This window comes from Sorex araneus, chromosome 3 (assembly GCF_027595985.1).
Source record: "Sorex araneus isolate mSorAra2 chromosome 3, mSorAra2.pri, whole genome shotgun sequence".
NCBI lineage: Eukaryota > Metazoa > Chordata > Mammalia > Eulipotyphla > Soricidae > Sorex > Sorex araneus.
The window spans coordinates 220448527-220469504 of record NC_073304.1 but is presented as its reverse complement, the minus strand read 5'-3'; the positions used below and the strand labels follow the sequence as shown (position 1 = coordinate 220469504).

The window sequence follows — 20978 nt, the reverse complement described above, 5'->3', positions numbered from 1 at the left end:
TTTGGCTGCTGCCTACCAGGTGGGTGGCCAGCACAGGGAGTCCAACACCAGTGCCAGACACACAAACCCCAGGACAGCCCAGGGAGACAGAAGGTGAGGAGAAACTCTGGCTACACAACAGGGGCGGCCCCCCATGCTAGCTGACCACTGGAGACCTTCAGGGGCCAGTCCAGCCAGCCCCCTTCACTGCCAGGTTGTGCGCAAGCGTCTGTATTTGGCTGCTGTGGGGCAGTGATGGGGGTTGGCAGAGGGCTCTGAACTTTCTCAGACCGCATGGGGACTGGGTCAAGGGGCGATGGGTGCGGAGCTGAGGCCGCGGGCAGAGGTGCAAGGACCTTGCTGGGTTTGTCATGAGACCGATGAAGAAGCGGAGACGGGGGCCAGGGAGAACCGGGAGGACACGGGAGTGAGGCGCTGAGCTCGGGCACATTTAAGGGCTGGTCCAGGTTGTCACCAAAGCGCTGGGCTCCACCGGCCACTCGCCTTGGCTGTGCTGGTAAACGTGTGGCCAGCGGAGGTGGAGGGGGGCTTGGAGGAGGAGCCCCTGGTTTTTGGCTTTTTTGGGGTAGACACCCGACAGTGCTCAGGGCTCAGTCCTGCGCTCCACACTCAGGAATCCCATACGCGATGCCGCGGGGGATCGAACCCGGGTCCCCGGGCGGGCCTCGGGGTGCACTGCAGGGAGCTGAGGGAAACTGGGCTAAGGGAGCCGAGCCCGCGAGGGGCAGAGCGGCGAGGGCGGCCCCCGGGGTCGCGGGGCGATGGCGGGCCGGGGTCGGGCTCGCGGGCTCGGGTGGGGAAGGGGCTGGCAGACGCCGGGCTCGGGGCGGGCGCCCGGGGGGATCCGCGGGGGCTCCCCGCCGCCGCGACGCTTCCCCTCTGCTCGCCCCCTCAGTCGTCACTCACCACAGGGAGCCGGGAGGCGGTGACGGGCGCTCAGGGCCGCGGCAGCCCCTCAGCTTCGCTCCGGACCCGGTGGCCGCCTCGCAGCCTCAGACAACAGGAAGCAGCGCCCGCGGCGATGACGCAAGCACGTCGTCTGGAGGTCGGGCCACGCCCCCACGCGACGGCCCAATCGCGGAGCCCCGAGGAGGTTGAGGGCGGGGCCAGTCATTAGGGGCTTCGCCCCAGATCCCGGAGGAGCCTGAAGACCTTCCCCCTAGTGGGGCTTGCCACTGTCGCAGGTGTCTTAGGCTCTAGATCCTACTGGCTACCTTCCCTTGCCGGCCACCTTCTGTGTAAGGATCGGGCCGTCTGGGCTTCTGTGAGTGAAGCTTGCCCACTTGTGAAGCCGCCCGTCTTTGCTTTCCCAGGGTGTTGGCGCTGGGGACCAACAGAGCTCAAGCACCTTCCTGCCCAGGGGGCTCTCAGGAAAACGTGTTTTCCCTACTCCTTATAACAGGAGCGCAGGAGCGCGCCCTGAAAGCCCACCGCGATGTTTTATAGTCAACTGTTTGGCATCTGTCCCAAAGACCCAAGACATTTGCACCCTTCTGGTCTTTGCAGCACTATTCACAATGGCCAAAATCTAGAGCCGACCCAAATGTCCAAGAATTGAGGACTGGTTAAAGAAGCTGTCTCTATCTTTAAAGGTACATCTAGAATGGAATACTACTCAGCTCTAAGAAAAGATGATAGCATGTAATCTGCTGCTTATGTGGATAGATCTGGAGATTATCAGGACAGATTAGTCAGGAGAAGAGACCCAGAATAACCTCCCTGACATATAAAAATACGAATCAGTACTTTGGCTCCTTTTTCCGGGTGGGATGTGGAGATCACTCTCAGGTCTGTGGTTGGGAAATGGTCACTCCTGGCAGCGTTTCTGGGACCATGAAGTGTTGTGGATCGAACCCTGGCCTCCAGCATGCAAACTCTGTGCTCAGCCAGTGAAGGCAATCTCTGCAGCCTGTGTGACCTTTGATGGCAGCCCCAACTTATCCTTCCCTGCAGGGCGGGGTGAGAGTTGGGAGGCTTCAGAATTCAACCCCAGCTCATGGACTTGGATGTGTGAGCTTGAGCACTTGAGCACTGGCTGTCTAGAGAACAGCCATCCCTTGCTCCGCATCCACAAACTGAGAGCCCTGACAAGAAAGTGACGGGCAGTTCACTCAGCACACTGACCTGCAGAATGTGCTGGCCCCAGGCTCCTTGCAACACACTCATTTCATATGTCCAGAGTGTCAGCATTGATGTTGTGCTCCTTTAGGTAGGTGATCAAATCTGGCTCACTGCTCATTTTCCTCGCTCTTGTATTCAACTTTTCCTGGCTTACAAGTGCACGGGTGATATATCAAGATGATTACTTTTCTTTTTGGGTCACACCCGGTGATGCACAGGGGATACTTCTGGCTCGCACTCAGGAATTACTTCTGGCAGTGCTTGGGGGACCATATGGGATGTGGGAATCGAACCTGGGTCAGTTGTTTTCAAGGCAAATTCCCTACCCACTGTACTATTGTTTCAGACCCCAAAGATCATTATTTTGGAGTAACTAGAAGTTATGAGTATCTTTGTTGGAGAGGGAGATCTGTGCTTCTTCCACTGCTACTGGGGTTCTTGCTGCCACAGATCTATCTCAGGTGGGATGGAAGGTGGGGTGCATGAGACTGGGATAAGCCCACTGGACCCAGGAGAGCCTCGGGCAGTACCTGGCTGCACCAATTTTTGGTTTTGGGGCCACACCTGGAAATGCTCAGGGGGTTCTCCTGACTGCACTCAGGAGTCACACCTGACCGTGCTCGGGGACCATATGAGATGCCAGAGATCAAACCATGTCAGCAGCACGGAAGACAACCACCTTTCCTACTGTCTCTCTGACCCCTCTTAATTTTTAAAAAAATATTTTGGGGCCATACCTATCCAGGTCTTACTCTTGGCTCTGTGCTTGTGGATCACTACTGGCAAGGTTCAGGGGATCATATTGTAGGGTCACGGATCAAACTCAGGTCACTTGGGTGCAAAACAAGTGCCCTACCCACTGGTCTATTACTCCCATCCCTCCACCAATGTTTTCTGAAATCGAGGTGGAGAAATATCATCTTAGTCAACTACTGCTCACACATTCATCTTTACTCTGTGCCTCTGGGCATCCTGCTCACTGCGGACTGAGGGGTTTGGTTTGTTTAGCTTTTAGAGAAGTGGGGCTTCGTCCCAACCTGGTGGTGGTCAGAGGATATTTAATGCTCTGTATTCAGGGGTGACTCCTAATTGGGCTTGGGGGACCAGAGGTGGTGCTGGGAGTGAATTACACATTGGTCAGTAACCTGTAAGGAAAGGGCTCTCTTTCCAGCCTGGAAAACTATGTTTTTCATTGTGTTTGTGTTTTAAAAGAATACCAAGCCCCCCCCCCCAAAAAAAGAAAATTTTCTGCAAGGTTTTAAGGGAGGAGAACCTTCAATACTAAGATAGGGCATGCACTTGTGAATAAGTCTGAGAGCTTGGGAAAACAGACAGGCCTTTAGCATCAACAGCAGTATAGACACAGCTGCAAAAGTTCTAACCATTTCAAGAGCCCGAGAGTGTGACCATAAGTAGGGGTAGGAATTGAATCTGCTGTCATTAATTGCTTTGGCACTTGGGGAGCACTTGGACAGAACGACAGGACTGCTTGTGATTTGCTTTAATACTCATCCCTGCTGGAGGATGATGGCTTTAACAGCTTTTCAGGAACGATTATTCTGGGGCCACAGGAGAGGCTCCCATCCTTCCATTCTCCCACTCCTCGTGGACCTCATCCCCGCCTCGGGGAGGGATTCCAGCTCATGTCCAGCATTTCCTGCCAACAGCCTTTATTGGTTACATGAACGTTGACCTTTTCGGCTTTACTTCCCAAGCCCATCGCTGGACTTATTCATGTATGCATTTTAAAGTGAGGAAATAGGTATTTTACAGGAAATGCTGAGAGGCTCTTCAGAAAATAAAATTTCCAGGTGGTGTGTTGCAGGGAGCTGCCTGCTCATGCAGGGTCCTTATTTGGACATAGCCCTAGGAGCTGCCTCACACAGAGGGCCAAGAACACTTGGCATAGTTCCCTGTACTGCCACCCCCAGTACGCAGAGAAGCTATTATATTGCCAACCCAAGCCTATAGAGATTAATACATTCCCACCCTTAGCCTGCTGAGAAGTTAACAGGATATAGATGTGTTAATAGATTAGTAATCCCATCAAGGGCCAAGATCCAGAGACAATATGAAACAAATCTCCCAGAAGCATGAGGCCACTTTGTGGCTGCACAACCACTTATAGTCTAGCCCACTGATGTGCCTAAAGCAACACCCATGTGTTAGGTTTTAACAAACTTGCTTCTATTCACTGATATACACTCTCCATTCCTCTCAGAGAGTCTGGCAAACACCGAGAGTATACCGCCCACATGGAAGAGCCTGGCAAGCTCCCCGTGGCATAATCGATATGCCAAATACAGTAATAGTTAAAGGTCTCATTCCCTTGACCCCGAAAAAGCCTCCAATCATTGGGAAAGACAAGCAAGGAGAGGCTACTAAAATCTCAGGGTTGGGATGAATGGAGACTTTACTGGTGCCCGCTCAAGCAAATCGATGAACAACGGGATGACAGTGATATAGTGACAGTGAATAGATTAGTAGGATACACACGTAGCTGTACGGTCTGCTAATCATTAAAAGGTTTAGGAATGATCAGGTTGTTCCCCATTGCATTTTGTTAAGATCAAAGAAATGTATGATCTTAGGAATATGCTTTTTGCCATTACAATGGATGACAATGCTTGCCAAGTTCCTGATAGAGATGTAGAAAAGGCTGCTTGAAATAAAGATCGAGGCTGCTGGTCCACAAGCACTCAGACCTCTCAACCACTTATTTGTCTGTCTCTTTAAGATCCTCACCTTCCCTCTTAGCCCATTCCTTTGACAGCCCGCATGCCCTCTAAGTGGTGCCAGAACTAAGGGCAAGAGGAACAGAGGTGTGTGGCCTGGAAAAGACAAGGCAGCTGCGGAATAGGTAAGGAAGTCTGGGGTGGGACAGATATTGCTGAGTAAGGGGGGACAATGGAGCAACAATTAAGTAATCAAAAACTGTTTGCACAGATGCTTGCTTTAATGATTCAAAGTGGAGGTTTAAAGTAAAATAAAGTCAGATTGTAAAATTTTTGCAGCATGTACATTCTGTTTCTCCTTGGTTTCCTAGCCAAGGAATTCTAAATGAGCCAACTCGGAAACAAGAGCTTGGATCAAGATCTCCAGCAGCATTTTAATAATTGTGGTCCTGATAAAACTCCAGTAGATAATTTTGCTCTCTGGACATTTATTATGGAAGGGATCTGCTTCCAGGAAGAAAAATGTGTTCCAGAACAAAAAAGGGAGAAAATAGAAACTAAGGAGGAGCCAGAACAAGGGACAGTCCTTCGGGTCCTCCCACTTCCACAGCTCCTATAGTAGCTGTTTTAGAAGAAAGTACTAACAATCTTATAGCAGATCTGTTACAAAAATTAACTGTTGTTCCTATTAAACAGGATGAGAATGCTATTCGGGTATCCCAAAGAGGAATCAAAAGAGCTATGCTAGGAGTATCACGTCTCACTCAAGTGAGAGAAGGAATCCGGAGTTCAGACCTCCGTCAACGGTCAAGAATCAGGGACGATGTCTCATTTGCCAAGGCATCAAAAATCAGATGGGCCGGACATGTAATGCGATTCAGAGACTGGTCTAGAATTGTTACCGACTGGATTCCATGGGACATCAGAAGACCCCGTGCCGCCCACCAATGAGATGTTCAGACTTCTTCATCAAAACCCTGAATGAACAGTTTGAGGCTCTTCCTGTTCCTGGAGCTAGCAGATGTCATTGGGCTACACTAGAATGCGACAGGGACAAATGGAAATGTTACTGGTGCCCACTAGAGCAAATAGAAGGTCAATGGGATGACAAGTGATACAAGTGATATTCCTATTAAGACTCAAGAAGGAAATACTCAGCTTCTTCCTCCATATTCTGGGAGGCAATCTGTGTGGGAGGAAGCGATTGCAAAGGCTACAGCAGCAGGAGAGGATGTCAGGGAATTTACTCTATATCCTGTCAGACTGAATGTGCAAGGAAACCGTGTGCATAATAGTCTTACCCTCAAGGAAATTAAATGGGTGTGGTTTGGGTCGCACCCTCCCTGGATTTTCCCCCACGGTCACTGTCGAGTGAGCAGACCCAGTAGTTTGGCTTTCTGATACACCTGTCTGAATTGAGCAGTGGCCACTTAATAAAGAAAATCTCGCTGCTGCAGAATAGTTCAAGGACAATTATATTTGGGACATATCGTGCCTTCTAATTCTCCCTGGAACTCACCAATTTTTGTAATAAAAAAGAAATCTGGTAAGTGGAGGAGGCGACGAGATCTTAGAGCAGCTGATGACATAGGCAGACTATGGGAGCTCTGCAGCTGGCCTGCCAAGTCCTGTTGCTATTCCTGGTCTGTATTACAAAGTTGTTTTGGATTTAAAAGATTGCTTTTTTACTACACCTTTGCAAGAAAAATATTGTTGTTGCTTTGCCTTTTGTGTTCCTGACATTAATTTACAAAACCTTATGAACATTATTATTGGGTTGTTTTACCCCAAGGAATGAAAACAGCCCTACTTTGTGTCAAAAGTTTGTAGCTAAAGCTATTCAGCCTATAAGAAAATTATATGAGCGTGTCATTATATTACATGATATGAATGATATATGTGTATATATATATATATATATATATATATATTTGCTTTTTGGGTCAAACCCGGCGATGCACAGGGGTTACTCCTGGCTCATGCACTCAGGGAATTACTCCTGACGGTGCTCGGGGGATCCTATGGGATGCTGGGAATCAAACCTGGGTTGGCTGCGTGCCAGGCAAACACCCTACCCGCTGTGCTGTCACTCCAGCTCCCTGAATGTTATTCTTATGGCTGCCAGAATTGAAGATTTAATAAAAGAAGCATATGTGGCATTACAAGATAATCTTAAGAAATGGGGACTTGTAATAGCACCAGATAAAATCCAATGGAAAGCCCCATATGAATATTTCAGCTATAGGTTATTACAAAACCGAATTGTGCCACAAAAAGTGCAAATTTGGAGAGATTGTTTGAAAACTTTAAATAATTATTAAAAATCACTTGGAGATATTAATTGGATTCTACCTGATTTAAAATTAACTACTGGGAAATTAAAACCTCTCTTTGATATGTTAAAAGGAGATGCTGATCCTTTATCCCCCAGGGAGTTAACTCCAGAAGCTTCCTTGGCATTAGAAGCAGTAGAGGAGTATCTTCAAGCGGCTCAGCAAAAATACTTGAATTATAATCATCATTATCCTGGTGATAGATTGTTACAACTTGCCTTAAAGACATCTTTTATCTTTCCCCATGTTGTTAAAGACTTCTATTGCAGGGGCCTTAACTGTATTTACTGAGGGCACCTCTAAAGGATTTGCTAGTATAGTGTGAAAGATACACTTCAGTTGTTTTCTATTTCTATTGCATCTGCACAGCAGTGAATTATATGCTATTTGGAAAACTTTGCAATTATGGAAAGACACTTTGAATATTTTTATGGATAGCTACTATATAGCAAAAAATTTGCCAGCAGTAGAAACAGGCATTTTGTCTCAAATGAGTACCTCTCCCATTGTTACTTTGTTTATTAATAATCAGCAATGCTTGCAAGCCCGGACCTCTAGGGTGTATATAGGACATATCAGAGACGTGTGGTGTCTATATAGGACATATCAGAGCCCATTCAGAGTTACCAGGTCCTTTATCTGAAGGCAATGAGCAAGCAGACCTTGCTCTTAGATATCATACTATTCTTACACCTGAACTGTCACTGTCATCCTGTTGCTCATAGATTTGCTCGAGTGGGCACCAGTAATATCTCCATTGTGAGACTTGTTGTTACTGTTTTTGGCATATCAAATATGCCACGGGTAGCTTGCCAGGCTCTGCCATGTGGGCGAGATACACTTGGTAGCTTGCCAGGTTCTCCGAGAGGGGCAGAGGAATCGAACCCATGTTGGCCACATGCTAAGCAAATGCCCTAGCTGCTAGGCTATCACTCCAGCCCAGGCTATCGCTACACCTGAACAGTCAAATAAATTACATCCTCAAAATGCAAAAGCCTTTCAATATCAATTTGGACTTACTAGAAAGGCAAAAATTGTTAAAAATTGCCCTGCCTGTGCACGTCATTTCAGAATAGTTTCTGATGGGGTTAATCCAAGAGGACTCCTTCCTAATGAATTATGGCAAATGGATGTTACTCATGATCCTTAATTTGCAAAATTGAAATTTATTTATGTTTCTGAGGACACGTATTTAGGTCTGATCTTTGAAACGTTACAAACTGACGAGGCCTTTAATAATGTATCATGTCATTGTTTTAGTCAATTTTTTCAATTTGGTATTCCAGAATCCTGTAAGACTGGTAATGGCCAGGATATACTGGTAACGCATTTTATACTGGTAGCACATTTAAAAACTTTTGCGTTCACTGTGGGGCCTCTAACACCATGTCCTCCGGTGATGGTTCCTATTGCTCCTCATCAATCTGAGTTGAGATCTCCAGTGATGACAGGATCTCCTGGGATCTGAAGGACTCTCGTGCACGGAGGACCTGTGGAGCCTTGATGGACTGTCGTGCTGAGAGGGGCTGTGAAGACCTGATGGACTGTCGTGACTGGGGGGGAGTCTGTGGTGTCGGGGTGTCATGTAGAGATTTGCTGGTCTGTCGTGCCAGGGGGACAAGTGGTGGTGGGGGGCGCTGAGATGCCTGAGTCTTCCGTGCTCCCTGGGACTTCATGGCTGCCTTGGTCTCCTTGGCTGCTTTCTCCTCAGGAGTCAGTTCTGCTGTTTTCACTACTCCGACCTCCCTGAGCTCCCTGGAACAAGAAGAATACAGTCAGCTCTCGCAATGGACGTCCCCCCTCTGCACCTCTTCCTGACTTCAATTTGGTATTGGACCTGTCCCATCATTTACCCTTGGTTTCTGTTGAAAGTCTCATCCTCATCAGAGGAATCTTTGTCGTGTAGCTTCCGTGCCATGTTTTTCTGACGTGTGGCATTGAGTGGCTGATACATGTCCCTCAACCACAGGGGCCGCCTTCGCCAGAAAAAGTCCTCCTGGAAAAGGCAAGGGGAGCTCGTGATCCTGTACCCCGGCCCACTCCTGTCCTGCCTCAGTGCCCCTCCCTCCCATTGCTTACCTGAGGCTCATGTTCCACTGAACTTCTCCTACGAAACAATAATCCAAAGAAGATCCTTGGAGGAAAATACGGACACACATCATTCATCATTCGCCCATTTCCCATGCTTCCTAGGATGGAGGTCTCTGGTCTTGTTAGGATAACTACATCGGTACCTTGGTCTGGAGCCATAATGAGTCAAACCACTATGACCTGACACCTTGACAAAGTTTCCATGCATACCTGTGGCAGTTTTTAGACATTTTTTGGGTCCTTCCAAAGGGACCACACAGTCTCTCAAGAGACCATTACATGTAGCCTGGCTAGAAAAACAGGAATTATATGTAGTTGTGCTAACCACCATGGCCCCAGCAAATGCCCTGTGCAATGAACAAACTGCCCACCACACTGAGAGAAAGCACTAGAGTCTGTTCAGAAGCCTTTCCACTGGTTGCCTCTGGATTTAGTCTCTCAAGCACCCTTTACCGGAAGTTGGGTTGGGGGAGATGATTCTATCGTCCCAGCTGCTTTATCCCAGATGCTGAACTAGAGTTAATGCCTGTGTGCAGTTAGCCAAGCTCTTTAGCACACTAGCTTTCATCCTGCAGACAATCGCCAGTGAGCAAAGAAGCCACAGGTATCAGCATCAAAGGCAGGAACCACACTGAGGCACGGCGATGGGTTTTGAGTGTGAACAGAGGAGAGAGCAGTCTCGCGGTTTACAGGCAGTGCGTGTGTACAGAGCAAGAGGGCGCTGAGTGGAGGCAAGAAATGCAGCTCCCAGTTCAAGGACTCTGGTTATCAATGGAGAGGCCCCAAGGGACAGGGACCATGCTCTTTCCCACTCACCAGCAGTGCACCCCCAAGGGCAAGGTAGTTTCCATTTTCCCTCGGTTCTTTCTTATAAGAGTTAGAGACAGAGGTTGTGGGATGTGCCTCAATGGTAAAGTACTTGGCTTCCATGTGTGAGGCCCTGGGTTCAATTCCTGGCACCACACTGAGCGCTGAGGCTAGAGTAGCCCCAAGCTACTGGAAAGAGAGTTAAAAGGGCCTTTTGGGAGTGAGCCTCCAACTTTGGTCTCTGGCACCATATGGCCTCCCTGAGCACAGGTGGGCTGTGATCCCTGAGAGCAGAGCCACCCCACATGGGGGACTGAGCAGCCTGGCCTTATGGGGCCCTAAGACACTAATGCTCAACTCAGGCCAGGTCACAGGGCCAAGTAGCACACGGAAGGGCTCCAGAGTCCCTAAGCACGGCTGGGAAGGACACTCCAAGGTAAATGAAAGATTGACAGACTAATATTTACCTGGATCTTCCATCTTTACACTCCTCTGGTCTATGAGAATAAATCTGTTTAAAAAAATATGATCATGATTATCGCGGTGACCAATCTCTATACAACCTTCTTAATTCCATTGATTTTGCTGTACCTACTCACTGATGTCACTTTTTGAGAACAGGAATTTTCTCCTGATTAATAGTCCCTGGACTCTCCTACAGCACATGACTTAAGGGGCACAGTTAGGAATACAGCTTAGTGACTGTTTTAGATAAATTCAGCACATTAATCCAGATTTAAAATAAAAAACTGAGGTAGGAAACAAAGTATCTGCCAATACCCAAACACAGAAAGATTCTTTTTAACAGTGTTTTCTAAACAATGTCAAGAACCAGTCTGATGCCTTTCCCATTACCACTATTCATCCCCAGTGAGGAGTCCTCCTCAATGCAACGAGCAGAGTCGAGTCTTACAGGAGACAAAACTTGGTTGCAATTGCAATGTTTCCTCCCCAAACAAACCAAATCCAATAAAGCTTCTATGATATATGTCGATTCCTGGAGCTATAAATATCATACAGTGGATGGGGCACTTGCCTTGAACGTGGTTGACCCAGATTCGATCCCAGGACCCCAGATAGTTCCCTGAACCCTATTGGGAGTGATCCCTGAGAGCAGAGCCAGGAATAAGCCCTGAGCACAGATAGCCCCCAATAAATAAATAAATGAATAAATAAATAAATATGTCAACTCTTTGAGCGACTTTGACTGAAATTTCAATACTTTAAACATTTCCGTGTTTTTGTCCTTAAGGAGATAAAATGGAACAGTGGAATAAGGAGCACGGGCTGCTTTGCATGTGACCCTCATGTTTGAAAGTGGGATGATGGGGCTGGGGAGGTAGCTCAGTGGGAGAATGCCTGCCTTGCATGCAGGAGACGGGGGTTTGGTACCCAGCATGACAAGAACAGCAAGAATGGAGGGATGCTAATGCTGCCCTTAGAGGACTGCGAGGATTAAACCAGACAACATATAGGAAACGCCTTGTACTGTGGTTGGCATAAATCAGTGCTGCTTGCTGGTGATGTCACAGACGAGCAGCTTACACATATCAAAGGCTCAGAGAGCTCTTCCTCAGCACCGTCACTTCTAATTTATTCTAATTCTTTGTTGGTTGTTGTGGTGGTGCCAGGGATCGAACCCAGGGCCTCACACACGCAAGACAAGTGCAACACCACAAACCTAGATCCCGAACCCCTTCAATCACATTTTGCTGTTGGTTTTTTTTTAAGGCTCTACCTGGCAGTTGGTACTTGTGGGGGCTACTTCTGGAGTGGTACTCAGGGACCAGGTAGCACTATGGCTAGCACCTGGGGTTCCCATGTGCAAAGTGAGTTGAAGTTTTAGTCTTTTGAATTATCTCCCTGGCCCTTAAATCACTTATTTAATGTGCCTGCTGGGAAAAGTCAGTGGTGTGTAATTGAACAGTAGACAGATGTAGCTGAGCTCCTTGGAGTAACTACTGCACGCCTGCCATGATCAGAGTAGCCCAATGAGGGCTCAGGCTGCAGTATGTGTATGTTTGGTTTGGGACCCACCCAGCATATGCAGGAACAACTTGATTTGCTCTTTGGGAGGAGCTCCTGATGGCCCTGGTGGGTCTGCGGGACCATGTAGTGCTGAGGATAGAATCCAGGTCTCCGTCATGCAAAGTATGGAAACTAGCCCTCGGAGCTATCACCCCTGTCTTAGCTGCAGTTTTAACTTCATCTACCAGGACGGACCTTAAACCTAAAGAGGGCTACTGCACTGATCAGCAGGACAACAAAACCTTTATCTTTCAGTCCCAGGAGGGTGGTGACTCTCCATTTTGATCCATCCAGTCAACAAGGAAAGTAATCAGTAGAAGAATGTCAGTGAGTGGTGAGTACATCAAACCACTGACATTCTTTTGAATTTAAAAGAGGAAAAAAAGTTTATATTGGGACCAGAGAGTGAGAGAGCTGATGGTCAGAGTGCATGCTTTGCATGCAGAAGGTCCATGCTGGATCCCTAGCTCTGCAAGGTGCCCTGAGCACCACCAGAAGTGACACTCCCCCCACCCGCCCCCCACACTGAGCTGGGGGGCAGGACCTGAACATTGCAGGGTGTAGTCCGCAAACAGCACACAGGGGGTTCATCTTTTTGTTTCATCTGTATCCTTCTTATCTTCAAAGTTATCTAAGAGCTTGTTATTTTGGTTTCACTTCCACAGTGACCTCCCAGGAGTCAGGTTTCTTCACAAGCCCTGGGATCATCTTTGCAATATGAAAAGCAAGCACACCTCATTACTCAAGATTGAAGAGGAAAATCAAGTGTCATAGGAGGAAAAGGGGCTTCTATTTTCCATTTGTAGCCCCTGAATCTATTATAAGACAGATTAAATCCTGGAAGTCTGAATGAACTGTTCTTACCTCAATGAGACAGAAAATTATAATCAATATCATCACGAGTACAGTCACAGATATTGCCAAGAATAATTTGTTATTATAGCCATATCCTGGAACTTCTTTTGTGAGCTGAAAGAAAAAGAACAGTTATTTTTATGCATTATTTTTTGGGGGCCACACCCAGTGATGATCAGGGGTTACTCCTGGCTCTGCACTTCGAAATCACTCCTGGAGGACCAAAAGGGATGCTGGGGATAGGATTTGGGGTGTTGGCATGCAAGGCAAGTGCCTAACCCACTGTACTATTGCCCCAGCACCCAAGAACAATTAGACAAAAAAATGGGAAGGATTCTTAAGCACATTAGAAAGAATGGCTAACTATTCTTATACAGTCTAAAATCCCATTCTCTCAAATGAGTGGACTATAGGCTTTTGTTTGATATGTTTTGGGGTTGTTTTGTTTTTGTTTTCAGCCCATACCCAGGGTCCTCAGAGCTACTGCTGGCTCAGTGCTCAGGGGCACTCGTGTTGAACTTTCTCCTTGGCCCCAATATGTTCTTACAGAGCACACCAGATACGTTACACCATCTTGTCTGTAGCCTTTCCTTCTACAATTTATTTATCTGGTGTGTTAGGTCCTCTCTTACCTCTCCTAGGAACAGTGCTACCTTTCTATAAATGAGCACAGGGACCATCATTATTGTAGTCAAAATTGTGTGGCCACAAAAAAGAGAGCGAGCAAGTAAAAGAGGGAGAGCCAAGAGACCCTGGTCTTCCTGCTCGTGTTCTTTCATGGCATGGCCTGAGAGCCCCAGAAGCCCCTGAGCCTGGTCACTGTGAGATACAGTTACAGAGCTTTCCTGATTGTGAGCCAGTTTCAGCCATACAGTGCTCCAACACCCGACCCTCCACCAGTGTACATTACCCCCCATCAACATCCCCGTATCCCTCCTGCCACCTCCCCCCGCCCTCAACCCACCTCTCTCTCTCTTTCTCTCTCTCTCTCTCCTCTCTGTCCCTCTCTTTCACCTTTTATTTCCGCCTCTCTTTCCTCTCTTTCCTTCTTCCCTCTCCCTTCTCTCTAACTGTCTCCTCTCTCCTCTCACTCCACACCCTCCTGTTGGACATTATGGTTTGCAATGCAGATACTGAGAGGTCATCATGTTTGATCCTTTACCCACTTTCAGCACACGACTCCCATCCAGAGGGATCCCTTCCAACTATCATTGTTATCGTGATCCCTTCTCTATCCCAGCTGCCCTCTCTCCCAGCCCTTGAGGCAGGCTTTCAACTGTGGACTGTTCATCCTGGTCATTGTTTCTAAATGTCCTTGGGTGTTAATCTCATACTAAGATTTAATTTATTTTTTAACATCCCATAAATGAGTGCAATCATTCTGTTTGTCCTTCTTCTGACTTATTTCACTTATGAGACTCTATGAAAAAAAATCTGTCCTCACCTCACTTTCCTCTGGCTGTTTCTGTTCATCCTGGCCTTCGGTATTGTCACTGATGAAGTTCTCAGTCTTCCACTGGTCCGTATCCCATTCTGGCTTGGGAACCTTTCCTTCCTCCTGCTCACTGAGACGCTTCATCAGGAGGCCGGTTTCAGAGAGGAGCTTGGCACATGCCAGCTTCAACTGAGGCTCAGAGCAGTCCGTTTTTAGAGTCCGCATCATGTGAGCAATGAGCTTCCTCACGTTATTGTTGGGGATAAGGGACCGCAGCTGCTGGATGTATTCCATCTCCAGTTGTTCTCTTGGGTCTGGTCTTTGTGTGGCAGAGACGATGTCTGTGGCCACGTTGTGATATTCCCACTGCATCTCGCTGGACTGCTTGACAGTCGGCGTGAGGTTGTCCACCATTGGGGCTTCCATCTCATGGGAGGTGCCTTTGCTACCGACAGTTTTCTCTGGCACCGTGATGCCTCTGGTGTTTGTCCCATTTGCAGCATGCGTGCTTTCTGCAGTCCTTTTTCCTGCAGATGAGTGTGAAGGTTGAAAGGACTGGAGCAAAGGTTTGTCCTGATCTCTCCAAGACAGAGACTCCTCTCTTGGCGGGGACTTGATGAGGCTCTTCACTGCAGCGAAAGGAGGCCGCTTGGCGTCTCGCACCGGCCTCTCCGGTGCTGATTCCTTCGTCTCTGTATTCGATCTGGCTTTGGCCCTTCTGCGTCCCAGGTGAGAGTAAGATTTCTGAAAATTATAATTTGTTCCATTGTGTGGGATGGGCCTGGGAAACTTCATGTTCTGAACCCTGGCATCTGCGTCTTCTAAAACGCGGAGAATGTCCCTTAGGTCTTTGGGGTTCTCGGGTGGGACTTTAGGAGTGGCGGCAGATGGGCTGCCCATGGAGAATTCTTTCAGGGGCATGGAGAACACCGCCTTGTGCTCCTGGATGGAGGAGGCCTCTTCATTGAAGGAGTTTTCCACCCATTTCCTGGGCGTCCCTGCCAAGGGAAGCTCTTTCGGTTCTCTTGGGGCCGGCTGCATGAGCCTTATTTTTTGGGCAATGTTCCCCGTCGCGGGCAGAGCCTCCCCTTTCCTTAGGCTGTGCTGATTGCCCCCTTCTTTGAAGCGCCTCTTCTGGAGGCCCCCGGGGTTCTTGATCGTGCTGCTCATCTGCAGTGGTTGCCTCTCCCCCTCCTCCACCTTTCCTAAGTGCTTTCTCTTTGGCCAGACAGTTTTCAATTTCTTCGGAAAGATTTGATGTTTCAGTTTGGGCCCGAAAAGTATGGAACTGACCAGCGTGGCAGTTTTCTCTCTCTTTCTAGCTTTGTGAACTTTTGCTTGAGTTCCTACATTTATCAAGCTTTCCAGAAAATGGAGACTTTTCGACTTATTGTATGTTGTATTGTTGGATTCGAGCTGTAGAGACATCGGAATTGTGCTATTCTTCAAATGTTCCAGAGGATTTGCTCCATCTTGCATATCTGAAAAAAGGAGCTTAACGAAGGATAACAATGTTGATTCAAAATCTCCTATGTTCCCATCCAGGAGAAAAGGCACTACGTAATTTAGCCCAGTAATGGTATCACTCTCATCATTCACGTCTAGCTGCTCGTTCACTAAAAGGGACATGCTGTTTCTCTCTGGCGAGGTGTTCTCCGATTCAATGGTTAGCTCGGTGCTGGTTGTCGTCTTTCGGGCCTGTAAAACCTTCATGAAGTCCCCTTTGGTGTTGCTTATGGACTCTTCCTCATCTGTCAAAAAGAAAGAGCTTGCTTGTCATCATGAAAGATGACTGGGGAGAATTTTGGGAGCATCGACAGACAGAAATCCCAGGCAAGCAAATAAGTAATCAGTAAATGAATGCCATATGGTGGGACAGGGAACAGGGAAACCCTAAATTTACACCTATGATTGACAAAAGGCTGGCTGGAGCGATAGCACTGCGGTTGGGCATTCGCCTTTCACGCGGATGACCCGAGTTCGATTCCTTCGCCTCTCTCGGAGTGCCCGGCAAGCTACCGAGAGTATCGAGCCCTCGAGGTAGAGCCTGGCAAGCTACCCGTGCGTATTGGATATGCCAAAAACAGTAACAATAAGTCTCTCAATGAGAGACGTTACTGGTGCCCGCTCGAACAAATCGATGAGCAATGGGATGACAGTGACAGTGATTGACAAAAGGAGAAATGAAGTGGTCATCACTATTTATTCAGAATAAATAAGGCATGAAGCTCAGTACATGTCAGTATCACTGTCATCCCATTGTTCATCTATTTACTCGAACAGGCACCAATAAGGTCTCCATTCCTCAAAGCCCAGAGATTTTGCAGCCTCTCCTTACTCATCTTTCCCAATGACTAGAGACTCTTTCAGGGTCAAGAGAATGAAACCTATCATTACTGCTTTTGGCATATTGAATACACCACAGGTAGCTTGCCAGGCTCTGCCCATGTGAGTGGGATTGTCTCAGTAGTTTGCCGGGCTCTCAGAGAGGTATATGTATATGTGTGTGTGTGTGTATATATATATATATACATATATACATATATGTATATATATTACTCTATATGTCACTGTCACTGTCATCCCGTTGCTCATCGATTTGCTCAAGCGGGCACCAGTAATGTCTCTCATTGAGAGACTTATTGTTACTGTTTTTGGCATATCCAATACGCATGGGTAGCTTGCCAGGCTCTGCCGTGAGGGCTCGATACTCTCAGTAGCTTGCCAGGCTCTCTGAGAGGGGCGGAGGAATCGAATTTGGGTCAGCTGCGTGAAAGGTGAATGACCAACCACTGTGCTATCGCTCCGGCCGCTCTACATGTATGTTATGTATATATATATATATATATATATATATATACATACATACATACATATATACATATATATACTAATTTAATAGCTATAGATAAATTCACTCAGTACATGTATTTAGGATTATTCCACTGGAGGGCAGAGTGACAGTAGAGTAGATAAAGTACTTGTCTTCTACGCAGCCAACCTGGGTCTGATCCCCAGCACCCCATAGGGTCCCTCAAGCCTTACCAGGCCTGACCCCTGAACACAAAGTCAGGAGTAAACTTTGAGCACCTCTGAGTATGCCCCCAAACAAGCAAACACATAAACAATAATAATATGATTATTCCACTGGTCCCCAAGGACCAAATGCCTAGTATTCAAGAGAAATATTTGCTGCCCAGTTAGACTCTTTACAGATCAACAATGACTTCTGTTTTATTTTTTGGCCATTCCCAGCCATGCTCAGGGGTTACTCCTGGTTCTGCTTCAGAATTCTAGCAATTCTGATTTCTAGGAATTCAGAATTGAAGTATGTTGAGTTATGAATTCAACATAATCTGGTTCCAACTGTATTCTGTGAATCTGAAAGTATTTCAGATCATTAAAAACTAACTAACCTTGGGTCTGTGATTCAGCCACAGGACAGGATTGATGCACAGCTGACTTAAATAACATGCATCTTAGAGATAAGTGACCTTCCTCTATGATTAAGGAGGAGTGTTTTAGATAGAGAAAAATTAAGATTAAAATTGAGCAAGTTCCAAATTCTGATTTAAAGTCTACACTTTTTGAGTAAAATATACCTTTCTTAATGTCTACCTGCTCTTCATGCTTATTGGTTTATATAAACACTGAACTAATTTAATAATTTATTCTTTGTGCTGATAGTTTTACTCTTTTAATAACACAATTTAACACTAAGGTCCATGTTAGAATCTATCTTATAACTGTTACAAGCTAATTGAAAAATATTAATGCCATCAATCACTATTAACATTTGAAAACTTTTCATAATGTATCATTGGGATGGCTATGAGATTAGTTCCTGGTATGTCAAACAAATCACATGTATTTGGATCTTCTTTAGGTTTATCAGAGAAACTATTTAATAAAGTTTGCAGACATAATAATGCAGCTATTAGATAATTCAACCCTGAGTTAGAGAAGCATAAGAATAAGCCCAAGAACAACCTCAAATGTATGATCATCTAATCTTTGATAAGGGAGCAAGAAATGTGAAGTGGAGCAAGGAAAGCCTCTTTAACAAATGGTGCTGGCATACCTGGGCAACCACATGCAAAAAAATGGGCTTAGACCTCGACCTGACACCAGGCACAAAAATCAGATCAAAATGGATTAAAGATCTCAACATCAGACCACAGTCCATAAGGTACATCGAAGACAAGGTCGGCAAAACCCTCCACGATATTGAAGCTAAAGGTATCTTCAAAGATGACATGCAACTAACCAACCAAGTGGAAACAGAGATAAACAAATGGGACTATATTAAACTAAGAAGCTTCTGCACCGCAAAAGATACCATGACCAAAATACAAAGACAATCTACAGAATGGGAAAGGATATTCACCCAATACCCATCCGATAAGGGGTTGATATCAAGGGTATATAAAGCACTGGTTGAACTCTACAAGAAGAAAACATCCAACCCCATCAGAAAATGGGACGAAGAAATAAACAGAAACTTTCCCAAGGAAGAGATACGAATGGCCAAAGGGCACATGAAAAAGTGCTCTACATCACTAATCATCACGGAGATGCAGACCAAAACAACCATGAGATACCACCTCACACCATAGAGAATGGCACACATCCAAAAGAACAAAAGCAACCACTGCTGGAGAGGATGTGGGGAAAAAGGGACCCTTCTACACTTCTAGTGGGAATGCCGACTGGTTCAGCCCCTTTGGAAAACAAAATGGACGCTTCTCAAACAACTAGAAATTGAGCTTCCATTTGATCCAGCAATACCACTTCTGGGAATATATCCTGGACAAACAAAAAATATATAGTCAAAATGACATCTGCACTTATATGTTCATCGCAGCACTGCTTACAATAGCAAGAATCTGGAAAAAACCTGAGTGCCCTAGAACAGATGACTGGTTAAAGAAACTTTGGTACATCTATACAATGAAATATTATGCAGCTGTTAGAAAAGGTGAAGTCATGAACTTTGCATATAAGTGGAACAACATGGAAAGTATCATGCTAAGTGAAATGAGTCAGAAAGAGAGGGACAGACATAGTAAGACTGCACTCATCTGTGGAATATAAAATAACAGAGTAGGAGACTAACACCCAAGAATAGTAGTATATAATACCAAGGTTGGCTCCATGGCTTGGAAGCTGGCCTCACATGCTGGGGGAAAGGCGGCCCGGATAGAGAAGGGAACACCAAGTAAAATGTGGTTGGACATCCTGCGCGGGAAGGGAGATGCATGCAGAAAGTAGAATAGAGACTGAACACGATGGCCACTCAATACCCCTATCACAAACCACAACATCCAAAAGGAGAGAGAGGACAAAATGGAATACCCTGCCACAGAGGCGGGATGCGGTGGGGAGGACGGGATTGGAGAGTTGGAAGGATACTGGGTTCATTGGTGGTGGAGAATGGACACTGGTGAAGGGATGGGTTCTCAAACATTGTATGAGGGAAACACAAGCACAAAAATGGGTAAATTTGTAACTATACCCTCACAGTGACTCACAAATTAAAAAAATAAACATATTAAAAAAAGAAGAAGTTTAGAAGGAAGCCTCCAATTCAACCCGTGGTTCTCCAGTAGATGGAGGACAATTTAATTAGTGGAAATCTAGTTCAGTTTGGTGAAATCCAAGAAGACACAAGTTGCCCTGTTTGCTAATAGAACAGCTTATCTCCTCCAGGGTGGTTGAGAGAATGATATCAGATAGGTCAGGTGAAAAAATGCGTCATTGCAGCAATAGATACAGATATAATATAAAATTTTCTCCGTAATTTCTAAGCCTTTTTGTTCAGGATGAAGAGACTTTCACAGAATCCTCATTGAAAGTATGAGTTAAGTTAGTGAGGCATTAACATGCAAGGTATGAATGTGTTCAAAATTGGGGGCATGTAAAGCTAACCTAAGAGAAGGTACTGAAAAGATTGTTTAACAAGAAAGGCAGGTGCATGCCGGAGGCAAGGATATTATATGATAAGCAGGGATGACCCAGAAATGCTCAAAATCTATAATCCTAGATAAGAAAGGTGGCTGTGCAATCAGGACCAAGAGGTTACGGATGGCTCTGGGAAACCACGATTCCTAAGAGAAATCCAAAAATGTGGAAAAATATGGCCTTTTTAGTCGAATTCTGATGGGTATTCTTAAATGTGTCTTGAATCTTTAGGGAAGAATAAACGAGAATACATAGTAAAAAAAAAGAAAAGAATAGGCCCAAGAAATTTGAATGGTTTAATGTACTACAAAAATAATATTTTTTATTTTTTTAGTTAGTTATTTTTATGGCTCACAATTATCACGTTTGACAAAAGTTTAACAAAACAAGCCTGCTGTTGATCATAATAAGGTGTACTAAGCAAATATGTAAAATGATATATGATAAAGTTTAGACTTGGTGCTCTGAATGCATCAAAAAGATAAACTACATTTGAAAAATAGTTGGATTTTTTTGGGGGGAGGGGACTACATGGCAATGCTTAGGGGGTACTTCTGGTTCTGCACTCAGAAATCACTCATGATAGCGTTTGGGGGACCATATGAAATGCCAGGGATTGAATCCGGGTTGGTTACACGCAAGGCAATCACTTTACCTGCTTTACTATCTCCA

General features: G+C 46.0%; 1 protein-coding gene across 10 annotated transcripts in view; it reads right to left on the bottom strand.

Moving 5' to 3' along the window:
* The window catches only part of LOC129403390 (leucine-rich repeat-containing protein 37A2-like), a 136248-nt gene extending 135216 nt beyond the window's left edge, over positions 1–1032 (bottom strand). For all 10 annotated transcript variants that reach the window (XM_055130873.1, XM_055130875.1, XM_055130872.1 and 7 more), the window contains exon 1: positions 907–1032. The gene's annotated coding sequence lies outside the window, so the exon portion shown is untranslated. The remainder of the gene's footprint in view (positions 1–906) is intronic.
* Positions 1033–20978: the final 19946 nt, after the last annotated feature.